Source organism: Phyllostomus discolor, chromosome 2, assembly GCF_004126475.2.
Source record: "Phyllostomus discolor isolate MPI-MPIP mPhyDis1 chromosome 2, mPhyDis1.pri.v3, whole genome shotgun sequence".
NCBI lineage: Eukaryota > Metazoa > Chordata > Mammalia > Chiroptera > Phyllostomidae > Phyllostomus > Phyllostomus discolor.
In genome coordinates this window covers 134,864,556-134,888,695 of record NC_040904.2, presented here as the reverse complement: position 1 = coordinate 134,888,695, position 24,140 = coordinate 134,864,556, and the positions used below count along the sequence as shown (strand labels likewise).

Below are 24,140 nucleotides of genomic sequence, written 5' to 3'. Positions count from 1 at the left end.
TGGCTACAATTCCTATCCCTACAGTAAGACTAAAAACAAGATAATTGAGTAGGCATCAGGTATAGCACTAAGAAATATTTTGTCTCAGTAATGGGAGAAAATTACCCATGACAAAGGTGCATTGGTGCCATATAACAAACCTTAGGGCAAGATTTAAAGTGGTCAAACAATTCAAAACAATATAACAATATTCCAGGACAAGACTGTTAATATGAACACACAAAAATCCATCACAAACAGGCTAAAATTTATAACATCTGGCATCCAATAAAAAACTAGCAGGTTCAAAAAGCAAGTAAATACAACTTTTAGTGAGCTAAATCAATAAACAGAAACAAATCTATAAATGAAAAAGAGAAAAGAATTAGTAAACAAGGATATTAAACCAGTTATTACTACTACATTTCATTTGATCAAAAGGGCAGAGAAAGAACAAGAAAGCTATATCTAAAAAGATATAAATTTATAAAACCATGCTCCTAGAGCTGAAACTACAATATCTTATGCTATTGATACTATGAAACACTGCAGGACAAAAGATTAGTCTACTTGATATATATTAATAAAATTCTTCAACATTAAAGGAGAAAATATGAAGAGAAATAGAGCATTAGTGACTTATGAAATTTCACTTGGGCTAATAAACATGTAATTGGAGGTCTGGAAGGAGGTTATACAGGAAAACAAATATTTGAATAAATAACCAAATCTCTTTTAAATGAATTAAAAAACATAAACCTACTGATCCAGGTTCAATGTGAACCCAATGACAAAAAAACTTGAAAAATACTAGACTAGGAACAATATAACCAAATGACTTAAAATTGGTGATATTTGGAAAAAATATTAACAGCTCCAGTTAAAGGGACATAAATCAGTGAGCAAAAATGAGCATGATAGCAGATTTCTTGTTGGAAACCACACAATCCAAAAGATAGCTGACCAACATTTTAAAGTGCTAAAGTAAAACTAACATTGATTCTTTTAAAAAATGCCGAGAATTATATCTAGTCAAAATATCTTTCATAAATCAATTTAAATAGAAGTACTTCCATAATGACAGCATACAGTCCTCTGAAAATTTGTTCAAGGACTGAACAAGGACAAATTTGCTCAACAAATTTGTACATTTGTTCTCATAAAAACAATGAGAACATTGGTAAAAAATGATCGAAATCAGCTTTTACAAAACTCTCAAAATTAATACCAGGCTTGCAACAATCTGAGAAGCGCTTATTCAATAAAATTAGATCTCTTTGTAAGAACAGTGAGTTTGGTGGTGTTTTGATTTAGTGTGTCCCCATCCCTCTCTCTCCAGCTTTGTGAAACCTTGTAAAGCAGTAAGACTGCAATCTTGTAACTGTGATTAAAAGCAAATGCAGGCAACAAAATGGGTTTGGAGCTCACTTAAAAATTTCATCACCAGAAAACTTTCTCTACTTGAATTTTCTGGAAACTCTCTTTAAAAATAACAAAAATTATAAAGCTAGACTTTATTTAACTTGACTAAGAGCTTAGTTAGAGCTAAGAGCACTAAAAAGCACTAAGAGCACTAAAGAGCACTAAGAGCACTAAAACTTGGCTATATGTTGAAAATAAGATGTGATAATTGTTTACAATGGCAGCTATCTGAGGCAGTGACTTGAGGCAAATAAGAGCCTAGCCACAAACTTAACATTATGATCTGAGAAACAAGACATCTATAGGTGGCTATGAGTACTCCAGCGTATTCCAGGCATTCCTTGTGTTACAGGTGTGCACAGGTAACCAGGTTCTTAGTGATTGAGGACAAAGAATTGAACTGAACACACAAAGTTTATAGCATAAAGAAAGAGCGATTTATTAAGTGATAGTACACTCCACAGGACATGAGAGTGGGCCAACTCTGAGCAGAGAAGGAACACGTGGGCTGGGGGGATTCTATTCTTACAGAGCAGAAGCTTCCTGGCTAGTCTTTGGAGGGCTTTTCCTGTGCAGGTACAAGGAGTTGGATTGCAAAGCTACTGTGCATGTTTGGTTTCCCATGATTTTCTTGATTGGCTACTGGAGAAGGGAGCCCCACAATGTTAATTAATTATAATGCTATTATAATGAATCAGGGGTACTGCGCAGGCCCATTCCATGATTCAGAGTTATCTCAGAAAACAGGAACAACTGGTCTTAGGGGGTTTTGTCATATATGGATATTTTTCATCTCAGCCCTGCGGGGCCTCTGGAATTTCCTTCCTGACTATCTCCTGCCTTAGTTGGACACATGCAAGAACATGTTTGTGCCCAGAATGGATTTAAGAAGCCCTGCTATCTCACCTCTGACTGACTTCTGTGAAGCAGGAAGTGAAAGCTAAGGCACAACTGAAACCACCAGACTGTGAAAGCACGTCCCAATGTGAAGATAGACCCTCAGCAGAGAGTGGGGGACTCTTTGGTTTAAAGGATTTAATAAATTCTCTGTAAAATCACTAGCTGGCCACTAAACTAATCAGTGGTCACACACAACAGAAATTTCAGTGGCCACACACAACAAAAGAACACAGACTTTGAAAAATCAGGCCATAAAAGTCACTGAACAATCAAACAGCAAAAGTAAAACAGGGAATAAAAGCCCCCAATATACACAAGACATTGGTTGAAAGAGGGAGAAAGGGAAGGAATATGAGTCCCAAAGCTGCTGCCTTATACTTTTTAAATGTCTTGTAACAACAAAAAATTATGAAACATGAATAGGATGAGGAAAATATGACCCACACATGGGGAAAAATACAATACACTGTAGAAGAAGTTCACAAAGAAGCATATATGTTGGGTTTAATTTGATATAGATGTATATATAAATAAATTAGTTATAAATATGTTCAAAGAACTAAAGAAAACAGTGTCTAAAGAATTTTTTAAAGGTATAAAATCGATATTGTACCATATAGATAAAATTGATTAAGAGAAACTATAGCACTGGCTAGTGTGGCTCAGTAGATTGAGTGCCAGCCTGCAAACAAGAAGGTCACTGGTTAAATTCCTGGTCAGGGCACATGCTTGGATTGCAGACCAAGTCTTTGGTTGGGGGTATACAAGAGGAAACTGATCAATGTATCTCTCTCACATCGCTGTTTCTCTCCCTCTCTTTTCTCTCCCTTCCCCTCTCTCTAAAAGTAAACAAGTAAAATCTTTAATAAAATCTTTAAATAAAAAATAACCAAGTGAAAATCATGGAGTTAAAAAGAAAAGTAATGGAAATAAAAAGTTCACTAAAGGAATGAAGTATACGTGGTGTGAGCTATCAGAAAATAGAATCAGAAAATCTGAAGATAGGCCAATTGAGATAATTCAATGACAACCAGAATTTTAAAAGAATAAAGACAAATGAACAAAGCATGTGACCTGTGGGATGCTATGAAGCATAGCAACATAAACTAACCAGAGGATTCCAAGCAGAGGATTGAAAGGAGCAATACACTATATGCATAATTTTTCTTAGAGTTCATAGTGCTATTAAAAACACAATGGACTGAATCACATAGACAACAGACATGTACTTCTCACAGTTCTGAAGGCTGGGGCATGCAAGATCCAGGCACTGGTAGATCTGTCTGGGTGAGAATTGAATTCCTAGTTCATGGACAGCTATCTGTATCTGTGTCTTCACATGATGGGAAAAACAAGTAAACTCTCTGGGGCATGCTTTAGAAGGGCATAAGTCTCATTTCCAGGGCTCTGCCCTCATGATCTAATCACTTCCCACTGGCCCAACCTCCAAATATGATTGTACTGCTAATTATATTTCAACACATCAATTTTGGGGACACATATTGAGTCTATGGAAAGGATATAATGCCTAGAAACTTTTGGAATTTGATGATAAACACTAATATTCTACACAGCCATGAAGCACAAGAAACTTTAAGAGAATCACATCTAGATATATCATAGTCAGATGTCAAAAGCCAAAAAAAAATCTTGTAGTTTACTCACAAGATATAGAGAAATAAAAACATGGCAACAATAGTCAAAAGTTTGGGGAGGTTGGTATAGAAAGATAACTTAAGATGTGTGTATTATGTCTGAAGTAGTAAATTTTCTTCTAGAGTGGCTGCACTAAGACAAATATCTTATAAATCCTAAAATAACCACTAAAATACAAAAAATCTAATAAATTAATATTGAGAATAAAATAAAATTATAAACATCAATTAACCAAAACCATATAGATAGGAAACGATGAAAAATATAAAAGTAATAGAAAGATGGTAAACCTAAATATACCCATATAAATAATGATTTTGTATTTAAATGCACTAAATGTCTGAATCAAAAGGCAGAGTGTCAGATTGAATAAAAAAGCAAAATACACCTATGTTCTCTCTTCAACAAATCTACTTTAAATATAAAGACACAGATAGTTAAAAGCAAAATGATAGAAAGGATGAAAAAAATGAAATAAAAAAGGGAAGATGGCTGCATTAATACAAACTAGATACTATCGCAGATAAAGCAATCAACTAAAATTCGTACACAACATGATTCTTATCCTGAAGGAGACATATATCTAGGCTTATAAGAATTGACTAACTGTAAAGTCATCAAGGAACATGTGCAAAAGACCCATGGATAAAGCCAAAGGGAGACAGGATTGAGGGTGGGAGGTACGGGTCGGTTGGGCTGGGGAGAGTGGTGAGGGGAAAATGAAGGCAATTGTACTTGAACAACAATAAAAAATAAAGAAAGAAATCATAAATAGAAAAAATCATTGTGTGCAAGTAAATAACTGAATTCTCTTCTTGAATTGTTTAAGTTTAAAATAAACAGAAAAAATATTATAAAGTTCTTTTCTTAAAAAGGAATAAGTAACTTTCACTCTCTCAAAAGCAAACAGCTTTAATGTGTCCTAACTTTGCCACACAGCTGGTTGTGTTGTGACTGAGGTTGTTTCTAGTAGACCATAGAGAAAACTGTTCTCTGAGGCAGGATAGAGCAGAGCCATCTGGAAGACTCCAGGTAGAGCCTGAACTCCTGTTATATCATGTTTTGGAGCACATTATGGAGACTTTCTGATATTTGTTAGCATTATTCTTAGATTATAGTTAGTATATAATTAACAAATCATTTGAGTTACACTACTAAATAAAATTCCATTTTATTATGTCATAAAAAATTATAAAATTATATGGAAGAAATAACTATGGGTATTTAGTGTCTATGGTACAGTACTTACACACAAGAAGAATTATGACTACATTGCATACTGGAAACTTAGTTTTCTATTTTATACATATATATCCAATATTCATTAATAGACTTTGAAGAAACAGTGTAGTAACCATGACATTATATGAAGGTAATTATTTTATACTTTCTCACACATCACTAAAATAGAAGGTAATAAGTATATTCAAAGAATAATCTATGACAGCAAGTTTTCAGGTAAAAGTGCTGGAGACATTATGGAATATTGGCAATGAACCAAATGATTATCTCTCTTCTCACTTATGTTATTATTTAAAATCATTTTAATTGTAGGACCATAAAATATTCTAATATTAATGAATTCTAATGCATATAATTAAGTTGTATTGTGCTCTGTTTCCAGTCAGTTACAGTATCATAGATAATTTAAAAATTAACCAATGAACCACCTTTTCTTTTCAGCCTTGTATGCATACTGAAATATTATTCTCTCAACTTCTCCTGAACCTCAAATGGTGGTGAATTTTGAAATAAGGAGCAAGACACCATGACAACAATCTTTTAAGTACTCATTATTAGGAAAAAAAATTTAATTTGAGTTTCCTCCTTAGGATGCAATCAAAATGACAGTAATATCTATTATAAGTAGATATAATATATTAGTGCAAATCTCTGTCAATATTTTGGCTTTGTGACCAAAGAATAATGTGTCGGTTTAGTTACATTTAAAAAGCTTAACTGGTTCTCTAAAATGGAAATAATCTGGTTCATTCTTATTGTGTTTATTTTAATATGTTAGCTTTACCTAAAACCTGCTGGGTAAACTAGATCTGAAAATTAAATCACATTGTGTCATTTATCCGTAATACCAGTTTATATTAGAAGCTCAGGGATGAAATGAAATTCTTAGATCATTAAGTTGTCCTCCTCCACAATTTCATTTGTGATGTGGATTCCTTTACTTTACCCAAGGTGTTTCTTACCGTAGTAATGGAAAACAAGCAGAGCATAAATTTCCCCTCCCATAGTTTTCCTAACTCACTGAACTGGGGGTGGGATGGGGTCGGGTGGGGGAAACAAGATAAGTAAAACATTTTCTGCTTAATACAATTAAAAGGAGCTTATTGAAAGAATATATAGGGATATAAAAATTGAGGAAACATTGGAAAATATTTCATAGTCATTTAGAGGTCAAAACAGATTAGTAGACTAATATCAGTTCCTATTATTTAATAATGAATTCTAGTTTCATATATGTGAAATAAACATAATAGACAACTATTCTTACTTTTGTACTAGAAACTAGCTATGTTCAAATCCTATTTCCACCATTTACCGTGTAAACTTCATGAAATTATTTAATCAATCTATACTTCAATATTCATATGTGAAATAACAAGAAATTATAGTAATAAATTCACAGGGTTGTTTTAAAATGCATTAATTACCTATTGTTTTGTTACACATTACCACAAATGTAGTAGATCAAATCAACATATATTTACTGTCCTAATAATTTCTGTGAGTCAGGACTCTGGACAGTGGTCTTCTCTCTATTCAGGGTCTCATAAGGTTGCAATCAAAATGGCTTGGCTGCATTCCTATCTGGAGTTTGATGTCTTCTCCAAAGCTCATGTGATTGTTAGCTGAATTCAGTGTCGATGTGTATGAGACTGAGGTCCTTTTTTCTTGCTGACGGTCATCCTAAAACTGCTTTCAACTACTGAAGGCCTCTGGCAATTCCTTGCCATGAAACCCTCTCACAGTCTCTCTCATAGGCTCTCTGATAATATGACAGCTTATTCCTTCAAGGCCAGCTAGAGAATCTCTTAAATCTGCTGAAAAGCAAATCTTATCTAAACTGAAATAATCACAGGAGGAACTGTCCTTTGCTATTTCTACTGGCTAGTAACAAGTCCAAAATTCTGTCCACTTAAAGGGAAGCAGACTCTGGGGGGTAGTCACCTGAGGGTGTGTCTAACACATGAGTATTAAATTAACTAATACAGATAAAAGATTTAGAATTCTATTTGGCCAAAGCATGTTATCAATAATTCTAGCTCTTAGTTGTTGCTGCTGTTGTTACCTAGTGAAATTTTCTGCTCTCTATTATATGCCTCTGATTGCTTCATGAACCCAGTTGCTTCAACTGCTTGGCTGCCTTAAAAGTTTTTTACATTCTTTTCTGAAAGTCTGTCTTTTTCTTGGCCACTGGTCTCTGGTTCCTTCTTTATGTATATAAACTCCTTTCATTCAGGTGATAACTGATGAAAAGACATCAACTGTGAGGTAAATTAAGCACATGTCTTTAATAGGATAAAAGGTACAATGGTTTATCTTTATAAACCCTCTAAAGATGGGGACTGTATAGCACAGTGGACAAAACAATACAATCCTAGCTAGTGATGCCATTGTCTGGTTTTTCCGTCCCCTGGAAGTCAAACGTTGATTTGACAATTTTAAACCAGTCAAAGAACCAGTCAAATTCTTTAACCGATGGGTTGAAAAGTCAGGGTTAAATCCTTGTGGCCACTCTCAAACAAGTGAGGGCACAGAGCAATTGCAGTCACATATCACTTACAATATATAGTAGGTATGAATATATCTTTTGTTGGGAATATTCACCTCCAAGACTTCTCAGCATGGGAACTTGTCTGTACAAGTACGAGCACCATTCTGTAGTCTGGATTATTGCAGGTGAGAGCCTCTGAGGTTCCCACCAAGGTACCGTCATAAGTAAGAATGAGTCTCCCAAGACCCTAAAATCCAGTAGTTTAAAGTCAGCAATATATTGCCTTGTCAGCAATTTCCTAAAGTCACCTTCTTACATCATTTTTTTCTTTGTAAACCTTCCACAATAAAAATATATCTCTTTTGGCACCCCACACTGTGTTTTTTACTACCATGACAATACCTATATGAAGTATCAAATGGGATAATGGGACTGGAAAAGTAGTATCAGATAATAAACCATGGTTTTCTGTACTCCATTAGAGAGTTTCATATTGCTTAAACAATTGAATGATCTCTTCCTCACCTTTCTGGAAGAACATGTGTTGCTTTATATAAATTGATTTGCTGATTTGTGCATAATCTTTAATCATGTGTAACTTGGATATTTGTTTTCTATATTTTGGGGAGCTCTATAGGGGTTATCATTTTAAGTTACCAATATAAATCAGTTACACAGTCAATATTATCAGAATATTCATTCCACCTGCATTTTGTCTTATAGCACTACATTTGTAATTATACTACTATCAATATAATTCAACATATAAGTAATTTGCTTTATCCCTGTTTTTTTACCCTATACAAGATAGAAAGAGGGCTACACAGACAAAAAGGCCCAAGTTTCAATGATTGTGTTCCAAAGTATTTCTGGTGTCACTACCACTAACTGATTATAAAACTAGAGTTCTGTACAGAAATGAGTTGCAAAGTAGCTTTCATTAATTACAGACTGTTGATTGCCCATGGGCATTAGCCTCTGATCTGCAATCTGGATCATTCTTACTAATTGCATATTTAACATAAATATTTATTCAGGCTACCTAAACTGGGAAGCTAGGCTGCACTTTTATTTTGTATTTTTTATCATTCTGAGTTTTATACCTTTTTCATATTTTTTATTTTAGTTTTATATTTTAGGATTCTAGACTACACAGTTCTGATTTTATTTCTGTTATTATAAGGACAATCTCTCTCCATAATCAGGATTCTGTCTAGTGGTACCAAAATTTAATGTTATAATTAGTCCACATTTATAAAATTTCTTTTTATTATTGTTATGCAAGTACAGTTGTCTCCACCTGTGGTCAGGATGGACGAGCAGTCTAAGAAAGTGCTATGTTCAGGTCTCAGTCTCCCTTAGAGGTGTGGGATCGAATCCCACTCCTGACAAATGTTTAACCTTTAGGAGCTGCAGTGGCGCAATCGCTTGACACATGGCACTTATAAAACTTCTTATCTTGGAAGTCATATCAACAACATTAATTTTTGAAATTAAAAGCAAATTCCAGAGCCTCTCAGTGCCTTATGAGATTTCTATTCCCTTTCCATGACTTAGTTATTATTGGTTACATTAATAATTAATATTATGTGTTACATTATATATTATATAAATAATATTAGTTATATATTAGTTACAACTTGATGAGATTCTCCAAGCCAGTTAAAATGACACCTGGATTTTATTTCCTGTGATTATCTGGTCAGTAGTTTTTCAATCTTAATAAGTGTTATTCTAATAAATCATAATATCTCAGAAATTCTCCTAGTTCCATCACTAGGGTTTCTTTAGGAGCAGACAGATCTCATGCACATTATCTATGTAAATCTTGGACTGACAGGACTACTAAAACTTTTACATTTCATGCTCCAATATCATAGGACTTTAGATAATCTTTTCTTTCTATGTTTAGTTTTTTCTTCTGACCAAATGATTAAAATGCTATATACCATTTTAGATTATTATTTTCAGTGAACACAGCAAATATAAGCAGACAGCACATAGTTTGACCATTTAAGCAGACTTACTTTCTCTTCATTCAACACTTTTTTGCTGTTACTTTTAAAATATCATTTGATTAGTTCCATATATATGGGTGTGTGAGTATGTGTGTATATGTATTAGTTCCATATATATATGCCATTTACCTTTTGATGTGTAGCTGACAAAACATCAAGTGCTGAGAATGACTGTATATACTATGGCATGAAATACATCTCAGAAGGAGATGGAACTGTGCTTTTAGGGCATGTAGTAACCTCTTGTCCATACCTGCAGTTCACTTTAATTATAGAGCTTTGTTGATCAGTGACTTCCTTATGAGAAAACCTTTATAACACCCAGAATATCAGCTCTATATCCTTCAAAGTGATGCCAGCACATCTGTAGTCACCGTTACATACTGAATCTTGTTTTTCCCTCAAGTTCATATGTTAAAGCACTACTTCCCAATATGATTGTATTTAGAGATGGAACAATTAGGAATTAATTAGGACTAGATGAGGGCATATCGATGGGGTATGTTTATGAGAATAAGACACTAGAGAAGTTGCTCTTTTTCTCTCCCACTGAGGAAAGGCCATACAAACACAAAGAGAGAAGGCAATCACCTGAAAGCCAGGAACAGAGCATTCACCAGGAACAAAGTTGGCTGGCATCTTGATCTTGGACTTTCCAGGCCCCAGAATTGTGAGAAATAACTTTCTGTTTTCCTAGCTATTCAGTCTATGGTGCTTCTCTTATGGCAACCTGAGATGACTAGTGGAGTGCCTACAAATAGTCATAAATCAGCAACTCCAACCTAAGTAATCTCTCTTTTCTTCTTTTGTTACTTAAGTCCTTGAATCTTTATATTATTATAAATGGATTGTACCCTATCTTTTGAATTTCCATTAGTTAAAGTACAATTTTTTGTGAACTTAACAGTTATAGCATCAATGCAGTTGAGTACATTCCATGATACTATCATTATTACAGTAGTTATCTTTGAAGCAACATCATGAAAAATTATTGCATACCTAACCCTGTAAGGATGAAATGGAGTTTCACTTTCCTTTGCAATACAACTGAAAACAAAAGATTTTTGTGTTTTGTTTTGTTTTCCAGATCAATGATAGACTAATAGTAGTAGCCTCTTCAATTTCCTTGACCATATTTGAACTGTCTACTGTCTACTAAGTTATATAACCCTCATAATAATATGGAAAAGTGATTTTCAACTGGAGGAGATTTTGTTCCACGGGACGTCTGGAAGTGTCTGGAGATGTCTTTGGTTCTCATAACTGGGGTATGTGTCTGGGAGCTGTGTTACTGGTATTCAGTGGTAAGAGGCCCAAAGCTGTTAAACATCCTACAGGGCCTGGCATAATCTCTACAATAAATAATTATAATATCCAATGTCAATACTGTTGAGGTTGAGAACCCAGTTTCATACCCTTTTTGGATAAGTCAAAGATGACTGTCACCCCTGTCCAATAAAAACATAAAACAAAGCAAAACAAAAAACAAAATGATGATGCTAATTAAGTCATTGGTTTCCAAAAAATCTTCTATCAGCATGTATTTCTATCATTACCATGACCCCTGTACTTACTTATATTTTCCACAGTAGTTTTATTACAACATAACTTTCCATCTCAGAGTTACCAATGGCTATACAAAAAACAAAACTTGTTCCTTCCAGATTCACTTTTTCTTTGAAACTGAAATTCAAATATCATCTCTCAGAGGGGTGAAAGTGACAATGCGGACATACATGTATGTGAACATGTATGCAAATGTGTACGGTGTTTCTTACTTCACCAAGAAATGGAGATAGACTTATCCCTTGGAAAATTGTATGTCTATAATCAATCAAACAAACTACAAGTCTTTTAGTTAATAATAAAAGACTCCAAGTCTTTTAGTTAGTAAATAAAAATATAATATTTTGGTGCTGTTGTATCAGTTTTTTTTATTGCTGCTATAACTGATGACCACAAATTTAGCAGCTTCAAACAATGCATGTTTTATTTCACAGTATGGAATAGTCTTTATCTCACAGACTAAAAGCAAAGTGTTGTCAGAGTAGCATTTATTTCTGGGAGTTCTGGGGAAAACTGCTTGGAAAGTATTTCAGGTTACTTATAGAATTTCATTTCATTCTTTGAATCTCTCCAACCTCTTCTGCCTCATCTCTCCTCTGTTTTCCTCTTCTGTTACATTGTATCTGACTTTCTAAGCATTCCTGATTACATGAGACCCATTTAGGTAATCCAGGATAATCTCCATCTTTTAAAACAGGCAAAAAGGAAAAGGGACTCATGGACATGAACAACAGGGCTATGATTTTGGGGGGAGTGATATTGATATAAGGGGCTAAATAGTAATGGAAAACAAACACAATTAAAACTTTTAAAAAATAAAAAATAAATAGGCCAGTCAATGACCTGAAATGCAGCTGCATAAATCCCTTCACACCACAACCTAAATTGGTGTTTGACTGAAAAACTAGGTTATGCAAATCTTGGGGAACATCTTTGGAATTCTGCCTACCACAGCAACATTAAAATGTAAATATTAATTACATTGTTTCCCCTAAAGAACCATATGATATATTACTCAGATTCCCTATTGAGGGTGTTGAAAGAGTACCCCATTATTCCCAAAAGACAGAAGGAACCCCAGAGTCATAAACTTGCTTTTTATGTTTGACAGAATGCTTTCCCCTTGATCCTACAAGTTTAGAGAAAGGAAGAGCTTATTTCAATCATTTTCTTAACTGGGCTTTCTCACTCTCATCTCTTACAGACATCATTAGGGTCTTCTTTAATTCTTGCAATTCAAGATAATGTCTTATACATTTACTTGAGTAAAATGACTGGGATTTCTCTGGTTTAGCTTCTTTGTGACTGTGCTCAGGTTTACACATATTTGTTTTCCAGGTCCTAGAACAATAATTGTACAAGGCAATATCTACAATACAGAAATGATGTGTTCAATAAAACTATCATAATAAGACATATTTATGTCTTTGCAATTAAATTACAATTAGAAATTCATATTTTAAATCTGCTCAGAAGTCATTCTTTCTTCCAAACTTCTAATAAGAGTATTTTTACTCTCCATGATGTCAGAAGACACTTACTGTAGTCATATTAATCTCGGGTGTGGTCACCAATCATACTCCCTCATCTCCCTTTTTTCCATTTTCTTTTTATTATTGATTTTTGTATTTTTAATATACTGTCAAGCCCCAAAGGACATTCCATATCAGATGATGTTTGCACTGCTAGGAAGTTTGTTAGGGAGGAGGTCATTCCAGGTCTCTGTCACCCTTTTCAAAGTTTTTTTTTTCCAGAGACTCAACCATTGTATAAGATACTTTTGATTGATATATCCAACTATAATATTTTCTACTCTCTTCTATGTTAACTGCCTTTACTTTAGGGAATAAAAAAGTTGCATAACTCTTTTTAAATGTGAAAACTACTATGAAGGTTGAAATTTATAGACCAGTATTTTACTTAGTAGGTTGGATTTTGGTAGATATTATATTAGAGCCAGTCAAGATGGATATAGCACCTAGACAAAGTGTTTGTGGTGGTTGGAGTAGTTCCTGAGTAGATGAGGCACATGGCTAAGAAGTGCTAGAAGTTTAAAAATGATATTGATATGGTGTTTTGGTTTAATTAGAGGCAAGTAATTTTGTCTGCTTTAAAATGCTATTTTTGGTCATTTATTAATTTTATCTTTGTGTGTGTGAAGAGACATTATTGTGTGTCTACTTTGTGAAAAGCACCATTTTAGGAACTAAGGAGACAGGCAAAATTGGGCAAATGTCCAACATGTACCGAGTACTTGTAGGTACCAGGAGACTCAAAACACTTTTTATATGTCAGTAAAGTCAATCCTCACATAGTTCTGTGAGTTAGGTAAGATTTCTGTGCCCATTTTTCAGATGAGGGTATTAATGAAGAGTTTAGTTATTTGCATCAGCTAACAACTATATAAATGAAAGAGTTACCATTAACACCCAAGAAGTCTGAGTAGGGCAACTAGACATGAACACAAACAATATTTTATAAGGATTAAATACTATGACCCTAGTAATGTTCCTTTTCTTTGAATATGTTGTGTATTGTGAAAATGTGTTTTCCTGCAAGGCCTAAAGCCGCATCTCACTTTATTTCTGTGCTATAGCCATGCCTCTATTATAACACTCATCACATAGGATTCAGTTATTGACTTTCTCCAAACCTTTATGATAAACTCTTTGAGAGCCCTGAAAATCTCTCCATAATTAATTTGTCACTTTTTTGTCTCAGATTCAGGTCCAGTCCCTTCATCCTATGATCTGCTCTGGTGTCTCCCACACACAAAATCATTCTTCAAAATTATTCTGCTTTACTTATGTACAATGTTATTTGAATTTCTTATAAATGTTCATCTGATTATAAGATGCATTTCAAAACAATTAATATAAATTTATTTTATTGTTTATTTATTAATATATACTTTATATAAAATAATCCATTTTCAGTTTAATGCTAATATTAATTATCACAAGACTCTCAAAAGGCCATCTAAAGTAGATGAATTTGGAAATATCTATCAGTACACTTTGTACAAGTATTTTCCATTATTGCTTTGGGACCATTGTTAATGGATAAAAAAACAAATGTTTTGTATGGATTATAACCATTTAAGTGAAACAAAAAGTAAGAAAATACAATGCAACATATCAAATATTTTTAAAAAATCAAATAGAGGCAGAAAGAATCATACCAATAATATATTTACTTGATTTGATGAAATAAAGAATTTTAAAAGTACCTGAGTTTTTGAACCTCAAAAACGATCCATTCCTAGATCATTGCTCCCCACCCAAATTAATATATTGAAATCCTTGGAAGGTAATTAGATCACAAGTGCGGAGCCCTCATGAGTAAGATTAGTGCCCTTGTAAAAGAGACAGAAGAGATCTCCCTTGCTCTCCCACTTCCAGGTGAGGATACAAGGAGAAGGACATCTTCAGACCAGGAAACGAGCTCTCAAACAGATACTTCATCTACCAGCAGATAGTGGACTTCCCAGACTCCAGAACTATGAGAAATGTTTGTTGCTTAAGCCATGCAGTCTATGGTATTTTTTTAAAAAATGAGCCCTGGCTGGCATAGCTCAGTGGGTTGAGCACGGGCTGTGAACCAGTGTCACAGGTTCCATTCCCAGTCAGGCCACATACCTGGGTTGCAGGGCCCCCAGCAACCGCACATTGATGTTTTTCTCTCTCTCTCTTTCTCCCTCTTTTCCCTCTCTAAAAATAAATAAATAAAATCTTTAAAAAAATAGCAGAGCAAACTGACCAAGGCTTTAATACAGAATTATTTTAATATCATTTGGCATAAAGGTTACTTATAATGTATGTTTGTAAATTATATGCTGTTATGAAAATTCCCAACATGTCTGGGGAAAATCAGTGAAATTATATTTTGTCATAGATATCCAATAGCTGTTAATATTTTCCAACTATTTAAGTTTAGTGTTAACTAGAATCAATAGCTCAAAATTTCCCTACCCTAAAATATAAAATTTAACAATACCAAGACTACAAAGATTCTTTGCTCACTTGTGTCCTTTAACTGATAATGGTTTCTTGTGCTAGCTACTGATTAACTACTGATAGAACATGTTGAATAAGTAATTTCTAACATTATATTTAATATCCAATATATCACTTAATATGTATGTATATATACATATAGTTATAATTATTTCTTTCAAATAAATATCATTTATGATGAATCCATTTTTATTTTTTCTGCTCAATGTTGTCTTATTTTTAATTATTGAAAAAATAGCTTTACTGATCACATGTATTTTACATGCCAGTGGAACCGTTTTGAATAACCATCAGTCACCATTTTTTCTCAATTTAAATCCACTAACACTGTAACTATGAAAATCACACCGGAGTTGTTTTGATTAATAAAACTTAAATAAAAACATGTCAAACTTTTAAAAGGTAGAAGCCCAAAAATAGGTGGAGACTTATCTCAAACTTCCTGAAACATTGTTAAGAATTCTATGTGAGGTACTAACTCTTATTATAATATATGAGAAGAGAGGGCAGCGGCACTGATTTTGATTGCTTTCCTCCAGCTGACTGAAGAAATAGATTGAAGAAGTATTACAAAGCTTTATAGGCAACCATGCTTAGCTGGATTGCTATGACAAACCAAAAAGAAAAAAAAAAGGCAGATAATCAGCAAATAAGCAGACAATGTCTGGTGAACACAAAGGAAAACATATAGTTCTCACAAGAAAATAAAAATAATTTATAATTCATATATATCTCTGGTGAGGAAGGCTAATATTCATATAAGAAGAAATTATGAGATTAAGTAATATGTAGAAAAAGAAACTCGCCCATGGTTCTGTGCATTGTCATGTTTCTTTGGAAATAATTTGAAGGTTTTAATTAAAAATCACTTTAATAAAATTTGTGTTTAGTCAGTAGAACTCTCTGTCAACAAGAACTTGTTTGGGTCAGAAAGAACATACCTTATAGTACAGATCACTTTAAAATACAAGAATAACAAGAGAATTTAAAAAGTATATAGTTCTGTCATTATAGTGACTAAAAAAGAGGGAAATAATTGATATGATGACTTGGAGTGTATGCTCAAGAATTTGAGCTATGAATGAAAAGAAACTTGTTCAACCTACTAGGTAAAGAACTTTGTCATTTGTCTCTCATGCCATTTCTTTGGCTGGTATGCTCATGACTAGCATAAATGACCAACTATTCATAAATCTGCTACTCTGAGTGTTGGTAAGTTAAACGCTGTAAGCTCTAGCATTTGTCAAACAAAGACAAAGAGGATTTTGCAAAATAAGTTGAAATTGACTGTTATAAAAGAGTTATGAGTCCTAGTTATGCTAGCAAATACACATTTGATATGCAGGACATCATTTAAACTTATTAAACATTCGATTTTGTGATTTTGTCATTATTTCTCTTCCTTTCCATCTCAGATTACATTGTTCAGCACATTATTGTTGTCTTGTCAACAGCAACAATTTTCTTGTTTTCATGTATGTGTATGTGCATATGTATCTGCATATTAATATGTATAGCATTAATATCTATATCTGCATCTAATTTGTGTATATGATATACCATATACCTATTGCAATGACTATAATAAAAAAGACAAAAAATAACATTTGTTAGTAAAGTTATGGAGAAATTGAAACCTTCATACATTTATGCTAGGGATACAAATGGTACAGCTCTCCTTAAATATGCTTTGTCAGTCTTCAAAAATTAAATTTAGAGTTACTACTTAACCCAGCAATTCCACTCCTAGGTATATACTCAGAAGAACTGAAAATGTATGTAAACAGAAATTTTGTACAGAAATGTTCAAAACTACATTATTCATAATAGTCAAAGGTAGAAAGAACAATGACTATTAATTGGTGAATGAATAAACCAACTGTGGTCTACCCACATAATGAAATAATACTGAACAACAACAGCAATGACAAAATGAAATACTGAGACAAACTACATCATGGATGAACTTTGAAAATATTACACTGAATAAGAAAGCTGAACACAATAGGTCACTTACTGTGTATTCTATTTGTATGAAATAGACAAGTCCAGAATAGACAAATCCAAAAAGATAGAGAGTAATTTAGTGATACAAGGGGCTAGAAGGCAGGATGAAATTCATAACTGCTAATAGTCAACTGTTTTAGGGGGGTGTTGATAAAATATTGTAAAATTAGAGGTGATGGTTGTATAACATCATGAAAAAACTAAAAGCTACTGAACTGTACACTTTCAAAGATAATTTTTGTTATGTAAATTTTATGTCAGTAAAAATAATTGAGTAAATATGTGGATTTTAATGTTAAATATAAATGACAATTCAAGTTGGAGGTATTTTTAAAATGTTATATTTATGAACTTGGGTTAAAAACCATAAACAGAAAATCTTTCTCATTATGTGAGTTAACATTTCTATTAATAAAAAGAAACCAAGTTTAAATTAAAAGTAATCCCCAACATGAAATAATATATTCACAATCACTGAAGGGTTCATACTTAGAATAAAGTTTCACAAATCAATAAGGAGCCTAATACCACATTAAAATGGTAAGTAGACTTGCACAGAAATTCTCAATAAAACAATATACAAGTGGTTAATAAATATAATTTAAAATGCTCAATGTTGACTTCTGGTCAGGGAGAGGATTAAGTAAACAATGCTCACCTCCTCACACGACCACAGCAAAAAATACAACTAAATTACAAAAGAATTATCACCCAGAACTGTCAGAAAATCAAGCTGTATGAAAGTCCAACAACCAGGAATTAAAGTCTCATTCATTCAGATGAGTAGGAGGGGCAGAGATGCAGAGACCTGGAGACACAGGTGCTAGTCCCATACCCATGGGTGGTAGATAAAAATTGGGAAAGATATTTCAGGAGCAAGGGTTCCAAGCCCACATACCAGGCCACCAAGCCTAGGGTTCCAGTTCCAGGAAGATAAGTCTCCATAACTTCTGGTTATAAAAATCAGCAGGAGTTAGAGCAGTGGAATAAACTACAGGATTTTCAAGCATCTCTTCTTTAGGGGCCCACAACATATTTAGAACATACTCTGATTCACTTCCTCTGGGCTCCAGCACCGAGACAGCAACTTGAAGGACACCAGTGGCATATGGGGAGAAACTAAAGTGTCAAGCATCAGGGTGAGAGCCAGGGTGCATCTTCCTACCAGAAAACAAACAAACAAACAAATAAACCAAAACAACTCTAGAGGCCAAGCAGCAGCCATTGTTCCTTTTCTGAGTCCTGTGTCACACAGAGCAGGAGGTAGCACCACATGTGAGAGTCTCCATAAACCTGGTTCACATGGGTTGCCCCACCTTGGTAACTACCTAAGTTTCCACCTCATCCATATCACTGTGTGTTCTTCTACATTAGGCCATGCTTTTAAAACAGGGATCAAAGTACGCTAATACATAGAAAGAAACACAGGGAGGCTAACAAAATGAATAGACAAATATGAAGGAATGGAATAAAACTCCAGAAAAATATATAATCAAAAAGGAGATAGGCAACTATCAGATGCAGATTTCAAAAAACCAGTAATAAGGATGCTCAATGAACTCATTAGGTATTTCAAAAGCTTAAAGAAGACCCAGGCAGAAATGAAGTTTACACTAAGTAAAATAAAGAAAAACTTACAGGGAATCAAGAGTGGAGTGGATTAAGCCTAGAATCAAATCAATGATTTGAAACATAAAGAAGAAAAAAACATTCACTCAGAATAGCAAGAAGAAAAAAGAATCCAAAAAAAACAAGGATAGGCTAAGGAGCCTCTGGGACAACTTCAAATGTAATATCATTCAAATCATAGGGTTGCTGGAAGGAGACGAGAAAGAGCAAGAAATTGAAACTTATTTGAAAAAATGTTGGAAGAAAACTTCCCTAATTTGGTGAAAGAAATAGACATACAAGTCCACGAAGCATAGAGAGTCCCAAACAAAATGGAAGCAAATACGACCACACCAAGACACATCATAATTAAAATACCACAGGTTAAAGATAAAGAGAGAATCTTAAAAGAAGCAAAATGAACTAAGCAAACAACTAGAACAGGAAGAGTTTCACAGAAATAGAGATCACATGGGGGTTATCAGTAGAGAGGGGGAGGTGGGAGAATGAGAGAAAAGATACAGGAAATACGAAGCATAAATGGTAGATACAAAACAGACAGGGGGAGATTAAGAATAGTATAGGAAATGTAGAAGCCAAAGAACTTATATCCATGACCCATGGACATGAACTAAGGGAGGGGGGATTGCTGCAGGGAAGGAGGGTACTAGATGGAGGGAGACAAAGGGGAGAAATTAGGACAATTATACTAATATAATCAATGAAATATTTTAAAAAATAAAATGCTCAATATCATTAGAAATCTTTATTTCTCAGTAGAAAAATAAAATGAAAACAAAAATTATGTACCATTATGTACCAATCAGAATAAATATGATTAAGAGGAATGGCAATATTAACTGGTAACAAATGTATTGAGCATTAGCAAATCTTCTGTATTGCTGATAGATTTCCAATGGGTACTTCTGGTTTAGAAAACACTTGGGCATTGTCTACTAAAGAGGGACCTATACATATAACTCAGCATTCTGCTCCTAAGTATCAATTAACATAATGTAAGCCTGTGTGTACTGAAAACATACAAGGATGTTCATTACATTATTTTTCAACCCAAACTTCATCAATTATGGAAAGAATACATTGTTTTACACTTTATTATCAATAAAATCAATAAACAGCATACAAAATAAAATTCCATTTCCCCTATATAATATAACCAGATGCAAAAGTACCAATTCAATTAAAAATGCATGCAGATCTAACTTATGGTGTTAGAAGTCATGGTCTTATTGATTTTACAAAGAAAGGAGTATGGATTAATTGAAAGAGAGCATGGATAGGAACTTCTTACATCTAGTAATGTTCTGTATCTTGAGTTGGGTAGTGGTTACACAGACAACTAACCAATTATGATTTCTGCATTCTTAAGTGTTGAATGTAATATATTTTTAAAAATGCAATCACTAAATAATATACACATATGATCTTATAGATGTAAATACTTATAAACAAAATCATATCCTTAAATTATTTATATATTACCTGTAATATATCATATATTCAAAGCTTGTTAATACTTTACATATGTACACTATAGTAAATAAGGATATATATTATTTATAAATATAATGGAATATCTAAATGCATGAAACAATTGTTAGCATTGTTTGCCTCTGAGTATTGGCTTAGAATGGGTGATTCTCACCCTTTACTCCTGAAATATTAAAACTGTATTTTACTGAGCTTACTCATGTATTTACTCATATCATTTTTAAATGTGAAATGATAGGCAAAATTAAACACATTTCTTTTCTCATTATTGCTTTCAGAAAAAGGTTTAAATCATGTCAATATAACTTGAGAGGGACCATCATTGAGGAAATGTTCTGTGGTAAAAAAAGAAAAGACCAATTTATCTTTTAAAGAAATTTCAAACAGAGAATTACATTCAGCAAGCCATAAAGTAAAATTTTGGGAATAAGTTCTATTCCTACCTCTATACCATCTTAAATGAGGAAACTTGAATATCTCGGCAAGTTTTTACAATATTCAGGGAAGTGGAATTACATGGAAGTATTCTCTCATAAATCTGTTTTAAATTTTTCATGATTCTACACCAAATCTATATGGCAGATAGTTTCTACATTTAATTCTTCCTGACATCCATGACCTTTTACACTTATATTCAAAAGCAAAATTTAGCAACATTTGAAATTTCAAAGCAACATTTTTCAGTAAGATTCGTGTTAGGTTTTTTCTACTTAAATAGGTAATGCCTATGCTCCTTGGCATAATTCTGCAATTATCAAAATATTCTTCCAAAAAAAGATTCTTGTTTCTCAATACATTTAGGTATGTCACAATCAGTTTTATTTAAAGCTACAAGAATAACAGTAATTTTGGAATGTCTTCAGTAAAGTTTAGAAGCAAGATTAAAGAGGAAAAAAGTATTTGTTTTGACTGAGTGCAACATTATTTCTAGGATTTCCCTGAAACATCTTTGGGATAATTGGAAAAAATCCATCAAGGCAATTAAGATTACTGCTACTTAAGGAAAAAAACACTACTGGATGGTCTGGCTCAGTGGATTGAGAAGGGGTTTGTGAACCAAAGGATTCCTGGTTCAATTTCCCAGTCTAGGGCACATGCCTGGGTTACAGGACAGGTCCCCAGCAGGGAGCATATGAGACGCAACCACACATTGATGTTTGTCTTCCTCTCTTTCTCTTTTCCTTTCTAAAATTAAATAAATAAAATCTTCTTTAAAAAAAGTGAAGGTGGGTAATATTTAAACAAAAAACAAAAGCCAAGTAGCTTTGGCAAGAAAAATGGTAAACGGCTATGGTTAGATATCAGAAATAGTGGATTTTCACTTGGATAAATTATAATTTTGGTATTTTTGTATACTGCCTGACTCCACAAAAAGTTCACGTGTGGCCCTCTTATGATAAGATCTGCCATATTTATATAGAAACTTAAACATAGTTTTAATGCTTGTAATAACAATAATTGTCTATTACATAGCCTTTTCTTGAAAACTGCATGCTCCTCCCATGCATAATATCCACACTTAAGCATCTTTAGAGAGCCAACAAAAGTGTTACTTCCTCCAGAAAACCACTGCACTTCAGATCGCTTCGAGTGTCCTTCATCCCTGAGTCTATAAACTTCAGGAAATACATTTATGACAATAGTTTTATAGCCCATTAAAATGATCTATTTATAGATTCTGTTGACTCAATAGGCTCTAAGCTCCTTGATAGGGTGAAGAGGCAAAATATCTTTGAGCATTTTATTTCTAGTAACAGAAAATCTTTTGTGTATTATATGTTTAAAAGAAACATTTTGGACTCAAATGGTTTATTTATACATTAGAAAATGATTTATAGTTTATGTAATATAAGACAGAATTTAAAGTCTCAACAACATGTATGTGTGTATGCACAGATACTACTATATAACATAAATATGTATATATGTGATATATACTTTATGTCACTTTTCATAAGAGAAGTGAAAGAATATATTGTAGATGCTGGATGAGTCCACCTAACAACATGTGTATCGTGTATATAATTAGACTGGATATCTCTAAGGTTGTCCTTGACCAACAACCAAATTGAAGGAAGAAATAATACTTAATTGAAAGCCTGGCCTCAGTTAAATTTAAGGGCCATTATTTTATAAATTCTTTTAAACATTGAACAAAAGTTCTTATAGTAAGATATTAATAATACATCTCTAAAGTGTTGATAATTTACACACATCAAAATTTCTGCCTAATATATATTTGATCATATATTTTAAAGTCTTATACTACTTTTTTTAATTGGAATATTTAAAATGTTATAACAATTTCAAAGTCAGTAGGACAACTTTGCCAGACTTTCTCTACTGCAATGCACCATCAGTCTGGAAAATTGAAAAAAGTCAAGGTTTGCTAAATATCTGCTGCAGACTACAATTCTTAATTAAGTCATGCTTCTGAGTTATAAACTTTAATGTACTTTTTCATAGCATTCTATGTCTTACAATGGGTGCTCCCCCTCAGAATATATTTATCTGATAACATCAAGTGTATTCATCACTAATGATGGTTTCATGTTCAGAAAAAAATCTAAATATATCCTGCACTTATTTCACCAAAATTACATCAGACAGCGGATTAATAATCATACTGAGCTTATAGTTCTGCCAAGTATATTCTTTCTGAGTTTCCACATGTAATTCTGCTCTGCTTCAGTAGAATTCTGTTCTAAAGACTGCTCTGGACTTAAAAGATCAACCTCTTTACTAGGTAAGGAGTTTTATTGACAAAGCAAGAGGATTGCAATGTGTCTGTTTTTACAACACAATACATATGTCTTGAGTGCTCTGGCAAGCAAACAAGAATGCAGCAGTGACACATTTAAATACAAAATGCTGCAGACAGAGTACCACTAGCATTTCTAAGGAACTGAAATTGGGCGACTCAGGTTTAAACTGTTGTTTCACTGTGAATTATGATCCTCTTGCCCTTTAGTGGCTCTAGACATTGAAAATGAATGGCTCTATTATTATACATTATCTGAGATTCTTCTGGAGACTGAACTAGAGAAGAAAAATCCTTAGATTTCAGTCACAGCAAAGACCTCATTGACATAAGAGAAATTTATCAATGTAAAGAGATTGGTTTATTACTGCTTTAAAGCTCTCATGTCTCACAAAAGGATTTGTTAAATACTTTCATGGGGACTGCCTGTGTGTTGCTAAGGGGTTTTCTAGAGGCACTGAACCTTTTGGTGATTGAAATGCACAGTCCTGCTGCAATGAATTAACATAATTGGAAGGAGGACTAGATGTTTTTATAGGAGCTGATTATGTGCAGTTCCAATAGTATCATTACTTTAACCTATCTTTTCCTTGAGGACATAAGAACACTTGGAAACAGGCATTAAATACACTCTGCAGGTGAGTAGTCTCTGGTGAAAGGTGCATTAGCTATAATTTATAAAGTGTAGTTGGTGGCATTTAACATTTTAATTATATGTAATATTAAGAGATGTCAAGAGGTAATATATTGTGTTATGCTGCCTACCTTAGAAAAAGTTCCAACTCATGATCTACTAGAGAAGCAGAAGATTTTTGTTCATGATATTTTAACCAATTAAATGTTAGGGTAATTGAAGCCAGAATTGATGTAATTGTGTATTTGTTTACCTAAAAATATCATTGGTAGTTCTAGTATCAACAAAAAGCTAAACATCACCTGCAACCACATAAAGAACAACTCAA

The 24,140-nt window shown here is 33.3% G+C and overlaps 1 protein-coding gene across 2 annotated transcripts in view; it reads right to left on the bottom strand.

Annotated features, from left to right (window-relative positions):
* The window catches only part of MGAT4C (MGAT4 family member C), a 739,383-nt gene that overhangs the window by 567,377 nt on the left and 147,866 nt on the right, over positions 1-24,140 (bottom strand). The window lies entirely within an intron of this gene.